The following is an 8,617-nucleotide window of genomic DNA, read 5'->3' as shown; positions in this document are numbered from 1 at the left end:
TTATGAAAATGATTATGTTTTGACAGGTTATTATTATGCATACTGTCACGCCCCGAGTCCAAGCGTTTGTGACATCCGGCATTGTTTAACAATTATTTGAAAACAATTAAGCCTCGTATCGAAATGCCAAAAACCAGTCTTTTTCATAAAACATTATTGTCTTTACAACGACAATGAAATGAAAATTACATCAGAGTTGCAAATGTGGAAACTGAACAAAAGAAAAACAAAGTCTAAATTCTTGAGCCTGTCTTTCGATCACCATCCCCAGAACGCATCCTGCTCCTCCTCATTCAGTTGTTCTTCATTTTTATCTGAAATTTGTAAGGGGTGAGTGTTTTGGGAAACACTCAGGAAGTGGGGGTAGATCGATTTCCAATGATACATATAGAACTTAATCTTTAAAACATTTCTTTAACAAACTTTCAAATATTATTACTTTTAACTCATCATAATAGAAACGGAACAAATATGAGACAGAGTTATCAGACAATTCAGAGCAGTTCAGAAACAGATCAGAACAATTCAGAACAGAAAAGATCGGAACATACAGAACACTGTTACTCATTTCATTTCCATGGTCAAATTGTCCCCAATATGTTAGTCCTCTAAGTGGTGAGGCCAGAACTCGTTTTTATACGCACCGGTGGGGGCTAGACAGAAATGGTTTTATACCCACCATTGGGGGCCAGAACAGAAATTGTTTTATGCCCACCATTGGGGGCCAGACAGGATCACAATTCTCGTCCCATTTCAAATTGAATCGTAACAGTGTAACAAAGATTTCAGATTCTTATCGAACATAACTTATTAGAATTTTCAAATATCATATTTTCAAACGAATTCAGCGGAATCAACGAATTTCGAAACATAGAAGAAAACACATAATCGATCGAAATTTTAAAAGACGGACATCATGCTGTTTTCGAAAATGAGGACACACATTCTTGCATGTCATAACTTATATATTCAAGATTTAAAAATACAAACGAATATACATATCAAAAACCCACTTACCGAATTTGCAGATTTTTGTACGGAGGTTCCTCTTGAAAATCAAGCAGCACTTCGACGTAACCTCAGAAAATGTTGTCCTTGATCGAGCAGTACTTCGACGCAGGATAGAAGCTGTGGACTGCACGAAATTTCCTTCTTCTCCCTTGCTCGACTTGGCCGAATTTTGGAGAGGTTTTGGTGAAGGATGAGAGCCGAAAATTTGGTGCCTTTTGTGACACTTTTTCATTCACACGTGGTGGTATTTATAGGCCAAGAAATGGCCTTTCTCCTCCCCCAAGTGGACGGCCACTTGCTCCCCAAGCCAAGCCATAAGTGTGGTCAAAGGCATGCCAAGCACCAAGGGTCACTTCTTGCATAATAAAGGTGTCCTAGCCCTTAGCTCCTCCCGCAGCTCCTTCATGGGTTAACTAAAATGTCATTTCTTGCACATTTAATTTGTCCAAACTCTTGGCTCAAATTATAGCTCCCTTTATAGTCTTGTTAGGACAAACTTGGTTGAGCTTCTTTGAGCTGACAGATCGTGTCCTTGAGCTGGGGTTCTACTCCTCCCGTGACAATACTTTGATGGATGCGGTTACTTGCAGCTTGGCCTCCTGTTGAGCTCATTCCCGAGCTTTGAAGTTACTTCCTCGAGATAAATTTAATGAAATTCTAAGTTAATATTCAAGTTATTTAGTTGGAACAAACATTTTTGAGCTTAGTTTGAGTTAAAATTCAAGCTCGTATTACTTATTTGATCTGCTTCGGATCGTAAAATCTCGGGTTCTCACATCCTTCCCTCCTTATTAAAAGTTTCGTCCTCGAAACTTGCATTAGCTTGATCTTTAAAGAGGTGAGGGTGCCGAATGCGCATACGTTCTTCAAATTTCCAAGTTGCTTCTCGTTCCATATGATTTGACCATTGTATCCTGACATATGGAATTGTTCGGCATCTCAGCACTTGGTATTTGGTGTCCATTAATCGAATAGGGACTTCTTCATATTTCATTTCCTCGTTCACATTTCCTTTGATTAGTAGCGGTTCAACTTCAAGAATGCTACTTGGACTTAGACATAATTCCTTAGCTGTGAGACGTGGAAGACGTTGTCAATACTTGACATGCCTGGTGGTAAAGCCCGCTGATAAGCTAGGTTTCCCATTTTTCTCAGTATTTCAAAGGGTTCGACGTATCTTGGAGTTATCTTTCTAGATTTGCTGAATTGAACCACTCCTTTCATAGGGGAAACTTTAACATAAGCTTTCACGCCATTTTCAAACTCCAACGGTCTTCACTTTAAATCAGCCCAGCTCTTTTGTCGATCATGAGCCGCCTTGCATTTTTCCTTGATAATAGCTACTTTATCAAAAATTCAAGTATCATGATAGCTTTCTTTCTGATTTCGATACTTCCATGATAATTATTGTTATCGGAATATTCAATCAAAGGAAGGTGTTTATTTTATTCCTCCGAGGTCCATGGCACACGCCCTAAAATATCTTCAATAGTTCGATCCACCGTATTTGCCTCATGTTTAATTCCTTTTGTGTGAACAGTATTTGAGGCTTTGATGATCGATAAATTTCACACATTTGACACCAAAGAAATTGATTCTCTGGATCTTTGGCTCAAATATAATTGTGGCTAATTCACTATCATGTGTTGGATAACTTTGCTCATATGGTTTTAATTTCATCGATGCATAGGCAATTACTTGCCTTCTTGAATGAGAACAATCCTCTTTTGGTGCATAATTGTAAATAGTGACATTTTTGCCTTCTTCAGGAAGTATTAATACTAGCATAGAAACGAGTTTCTTTTTCAAGATCTAAAAACTCTTCTCACATTCTTCACTCTAATTGAATTTAGAGTTCTTCTGAGTGAGCTTGGTGAGCGGAAGAAAATCCTTCAACACATTTTCTTAATAGCCAACTAATCCCAAAAAAACTTCAAATTTCTATTCCAGTATTCGATCAAGACCAGTCTATGATTGCCTCCACCTTATTGGTGATCCACTGATATACCCATTTCAGAGATTATATGACCGAAGAATGTGACATTTTTTTTAATCAAAATTCAAATTTCTTAAATTTAGTATTTAGTTATTTTCCTCTGAGCATCGGTAGAGCAAGACAAAGATCTTCCTTGTGGTCTTCCTCACTTGTTGAATATGCAAGAATGTCATCAATAAATGCTACCACAAACCTGTCGAGGAATTTTCTTAAACACTCTATTCATGAGTTTTATGAATGTTGCTGGAGCATTGGTCAGGACAAAAGGTATTATCGTGAACTCATAGTGTCCATACCCTTTTCTTTTTAAGGCTGTTTTAGGAATATTCTCTGCCTTGGCCTTTAATTGTGGTAGTCTGACCTTAGATAGAGCTTCGGAAAGATCTTAGCTCCTTTTAACTGATAAAGAAGGCCATCTATTCTTGAAAGATGACATTTGTTCTTAATCCTATTGAGTTCTTTGTAGATCGACACACTATCTTGTGCTTTCACCATTCTTTTGTGTCAATAAGACTGAAGCTCCCCAAGGAGAGGCACTTAGTCTGATTTATTTTTGACTAACAAATCTTGGAATTGATCTTTTAGCTTCTTGAGTTCAACTGAAGCCATTTGCTAGGGTTCCTTAGATTTTAGTGTAGCACGAGCTATCTAGTTACTTTCGAATTCTACTTCACAGTTTGAGATAATTCAAAGTAACCTTTCCGAAGCTCGCTACCACAGGAATATTTTATATCTTGAGCTTAATTCCTTCTTTTGCTTCTCTCATTATTGCTAGTTAGACTTCTTCGCCATACTCCATGCCTTTCTAGATCTGAGAAGCAGAAAGGAAGGATTTATGTTCCTTATCCTTGCCGTAAAATATGATTTATTCTTGGATTGGAGTTTGGCATTCTTAACCCGACCATCTACCATTGCATGATTCCTGTCCAACCAACCAATTCTAAGAATGACGTTGAAATTTACCATAGTACACTAAATAAAATCGACACTGAATATATGCGTATCCATACTTATTTTATTCTATCTTAAAATTATCACGATTAATATATCAAAACTTAAAACCAATATAGATTATTAGAACATAACTCCTTATCAGCCTGTTGACTTAAGTCCCAATAACCTAGTTAAAATTTCTTTCAACCTTGAATGAAAGAAACTAATTCCTCAAACAATACTTCTTTTACTAAATCTGTCTTTAATCAAAACTACGAGCCTAACATACTTTAATACAAATAAGTTTCGTTGGATGTTTTTCTCCACAAATCTTTCCCTTATTTTTCTTTTTACTATAAGAAGAGTTAGAACCTATTATGCATGCTACACTTCCCTCGATGTCCACCAATATCTCATAACTCTCTTTATTTACCTAAGGTAATGACCATAATTTCTTAACTTAAGTTATCGCTTCTTACTTTTATTAAATATTCTAAAATCTTACATATTTCAATTTATCGCTTAATATCCCAAATTTAAATGTCCATACCGTTAATTATTGACATAAAAATCAACTTTTATATCTGAATATCAAAACTTATAATTCTTATCTCATATTTTCATAAATAATTTATTATCCCCGAATCAAACATTTCATCTTAAGTCGGAAGCTTATCTTTGATAGGCGAATTCCAAAGAATGTAAGTCAGCTTATATCAGATAGGTGTATTCCAAAAATATAAGTCAACTTATATCTAATAATTACATTCACAAAAATATAATTCAACTCATCTCTTTACATTCCCAAAGAAATGTTACACTTCTTTCTTATCGTATCATATAACCATAATACCAGTCTAGCCTACCTTATCATCTCTCAACGTTACTGTTATTTTTCCACTACATCCATAGGTGCTTCTTCTTCTTCCATGTTTTCCATGACAAGGTGCACATAGTTATGTTGTTCTTGCATTCTATCCATATCACAATGAAGCTTGGAGACGTAACGTTCTTGCTTGCTAGAAAGGTCTTCATGTTGATAAAGTGAGCAGTTAGCAAGATCCTTCTTAGTTTCAATCTTTACTATCAAATTTTGATTAGGGGTCGTACCACGTGAGATGGGTTTCGTAGTGTTAGGGCGAGCTGGCTCTTTGATCTATCAAGACGATAGGTGAGACGTTGTATATCAGTTTGTAGTAGATACTTAATCTTTACGAGTTCTTGTTCTCTTGTTTTTCTATAGCGAGTTGATCCTTTAGGGTTGCAATCTCTCGTGTTTGGTCTTCAATGGTATGTTGATGCTTGCGAAGGACAGATTGATCACGAGCACGAAGGCATCTGTTGAGGTAAAATTTCAGAATCGAATTCAAGGATAGAAAGGCAGAAACAATTTTGTCGTGGGATTTTCGATATTAAGAGTTTGCAGAACAAAAGAATTCGAATTTTTCAAAGAATTTTGGAAAGAATGAGAGTTTGTTTCAGAATGCACTAGGCTTTTGCCAAAATTTGACTTCGTCAAATTTTGTCTGTCAAAATCCCAGCGGGATTATAAACCCGGCGGCTCTGATACCACTTAAATTTCACGCCCCGAGTCCGAAGCATCTGTGACATCCGGCATTGTTTAACAATTACTTGAAAACAATTAAGCCTCGTATCGAAATGCCAAAAACCAGTATTTTTCATAAAACAATATTGTCTTTACAACGACAATGAAATGAAAATTACATCAGAGTTGCAAATGCGGAAACTGAACAAAAGAAAAATAAAGTCTAAATTCTTGAGCCTGTCTTTCGATCACCATCCCCAGAACGCATCCTGCTCCTCCTCATTCAGTTGTTCTTCATTTTTATCTGAAATTTGTAAGGGGTGAGTGTTTTGGGAAACGCTCAGCAAGTGGGGGTCGATCGATTTCCAATGATACATTAAAACATTTCTTTAACAAACTTTCAAATATTATTACTTTTAACTCATCATAACAGAAACAGAAAAAATATGAGACAGAGTTATCAGACAATTCAGAGCAGTTCAGAAACAGATCAGAACAATTCAGAACAGAAAAGATCGGAACAGACAGAACACTGTTACTCATCCCATTTCCATGATCAAATTGTCCCCAATATGTTAGTCCTCTAAGGGGTGAGGCCAGAACTCGGTTTTATACCCACCGGTGGGGGCCAGACAGAAATGATTTTATACCCACCATTGGGGGCCAGACAGAATCACAATTCTCGTCCCATTTCAAATTGAATCGTAACAGTGTAACAAAGATTTCAGATTCTTATCGAACAGAACTTATCAGAATTTTCAGATATCAGATTGATGTGCTGTCGTTGACCACCAAATTAATTCCTACTTTTTTAAATAAAAACGAGTGTAACGGTGAGTAGGGTCGAATCCACAGGGAACGGTAGATTTATTTCTTTCGAGCAAAATGCAAATAAAGGGGGGATTTGTTTGATATGAATTTATTAAAATACTAAATTGAATTTATCCAAGAAAGGAAAACAATAAATTTAAATGATAATTAATCAACTAGTATAAAGTGAAGAATTTAATACGAGAAAGATTTGATTCAAGGGAGTTCTATTATTTAATTATATCACTGTTCATCGGCAAACAAATAATTAATTCAAGTTGTTCCAAGCAATTAACCTTAGAATTATAGGGATAGCCGCTAAAATTCTTGTGTTTTCCTAAATTAATTGGCCGAACCCAGCATCCAGTCAAAACTTACCAATAATCAATTGGGCACAATTGCGTTCCATATTAATTAAAGATAGCATTTTAGTTTCGTGAAAACAGTTAATCCTAAAATCTAACAATCGAGATAGCTGCAATTGATAGATCGAGTTTCGTTGATTTATTTAGATTAAATATATTATGATAGCACAACACATCTAATCTATGCTACTCGTATACCAATCATTCATGACAATTACGGATCACTGAATTCATGGTTAGCAGTAGAAAATCATATATCGAATTAAATTGTCAGATTAATCGATATACAATATTCATATAATTAAATCATAAATCGACAAATACTTGGAATAACAAGAATATTAAATCTAAGAACAAAACCTCAGAGTGATAAATTAAATAGCGAAAATATCCCCTGAATCAGAAATAAAACTTAGCCTAAAAGTGTGGAGAGAGTTGGAGAGAAAATCCTTGAGCCTTTTTTTCTTCTCTTGTGCGTGAGTTGTGGAGGAATGGTTGGAGAGAATATCTAATTGTGCCGCCTCCCTTCTTTTGTAACGTGCAGACAAGCCAAAAAAAAAGGGAAAGGAAAAATTGGGTTTCAAAGTACAAGGGCCCATTAATAAAAATAAAACCTAATCATTGGCTGTAGAAGAGTAGTAACAAGGCGTGGCCACGCCTTGTTCCAAGACCTCTTCTGGTTGGGCAATTCTCTTTCAAAATCTATCTTGGAAACTTCGAATGTGATAAACATCACCTTTTTAGCTCAAATTTGCTCCAAGATCGTAAAAGTTCCTCCTACAACAAAATTACACAAAAATGTATCAATTAAACATCTCGGAGGTTGGAATACAGGGAAATATGAAAATAAAAATATTAACTATTACGAGCCTATCAAAATCTCCCAGACCTAAACGATGCTTGTCCTCAAGCATAAAATAGATCAACTCATTATCTCAATTTTCCGTCCTCCTTCCACCTCCTCTACTTATCCAAAACAATTTTCATGCAAGAAGACATTTTAATTTCAGAGCACCTCACAAAATAACATCATGAACAATCACTGCAATCAGAATGTGTAGAAATTAAAATGCATGGGATTTAACAACTCCTCACGAGATTCGCTCATTTCGCTCATTAGTGTCTAGGATATATATATCAACAAACTCTCATGTCAAATGCATTGAAATTTTTTATCATAGGCTTTCAAATATATCACATCCTTCTACTAAATGAATGAATTAAAATAAACAAACAAAAAAAAAGCTATAAATGGGTTGTAATGTGGCTAGGGGTAAGGTAGGATAAATAGAAACAATGAGCTATGGAATTAGAGAAACCATATCAAAATTTTTCTCACAAAAATAAATATGTATCCAAAAACTATTATATCTCATTATAACAATCAAGAGAATTTTTTTTGTTTTTTTTTTCGGCTCTTTTTTTTTCTTTCTCACTTCGTCTACTTCTCTTCTTTCTCTTTCTTTTTTGTTTTTTTGTTTTTTTTTTTTTGTAGACGATGACTATAAGGATTTGAGATTGACTAAATCCCAACAATTCACACTAGTTTGGATTGAATGATGCTATTTGTGAAAAGTTTATATGATTCTCCAATTCAAGGTTCAAAACGGGGGATAACAAAAAAAAAAGGATTTATCACGGCTTGTAATGTGGTTATTTTTATTCAAAGAAAAAGGCTGAGGCTCAAACTTGGTTCACTAGGGGTCTATGAATCAGGGTAGGCTCAAAGAACGGCTCAGATGATGCGAAAGAAAATGGTTTAAACCTAATGCCCTTATCATTTTGTCTATGCACCTAATTCACCACAAAGTGTTGACAAAGACATGTATAACAATGCAAGTTCTAGAAAAATTAACAATGCAATGACAACACACAATCAAAGAAAATGGAGCATGATATCATGATTGCTCATAGGCTCAAAGCTCACCAAAGAAAAAAATATAGCAATTTGTGTTA

Source organism: Primulina eburnea, unplaced genomic scaffold (genome assembly GCF_022965805.1).
Source record: "Primulina eburnea isolate SZY01 unplaced genomic scaffold, ASM2296580v1 ctg1251_ERROPOS100000, whole genome shotgun sequence".
NCBI classification, from domain to species: domain Eukaryota; kingdom Viridiplantae; phylum Streptophyta; class Magnoliopsida; order Lamiales; family Gesneriaceae; genus Primulina; species Primulina eburnea.
Note: the sequence above shows the minus strand (reverse complement) of the source record.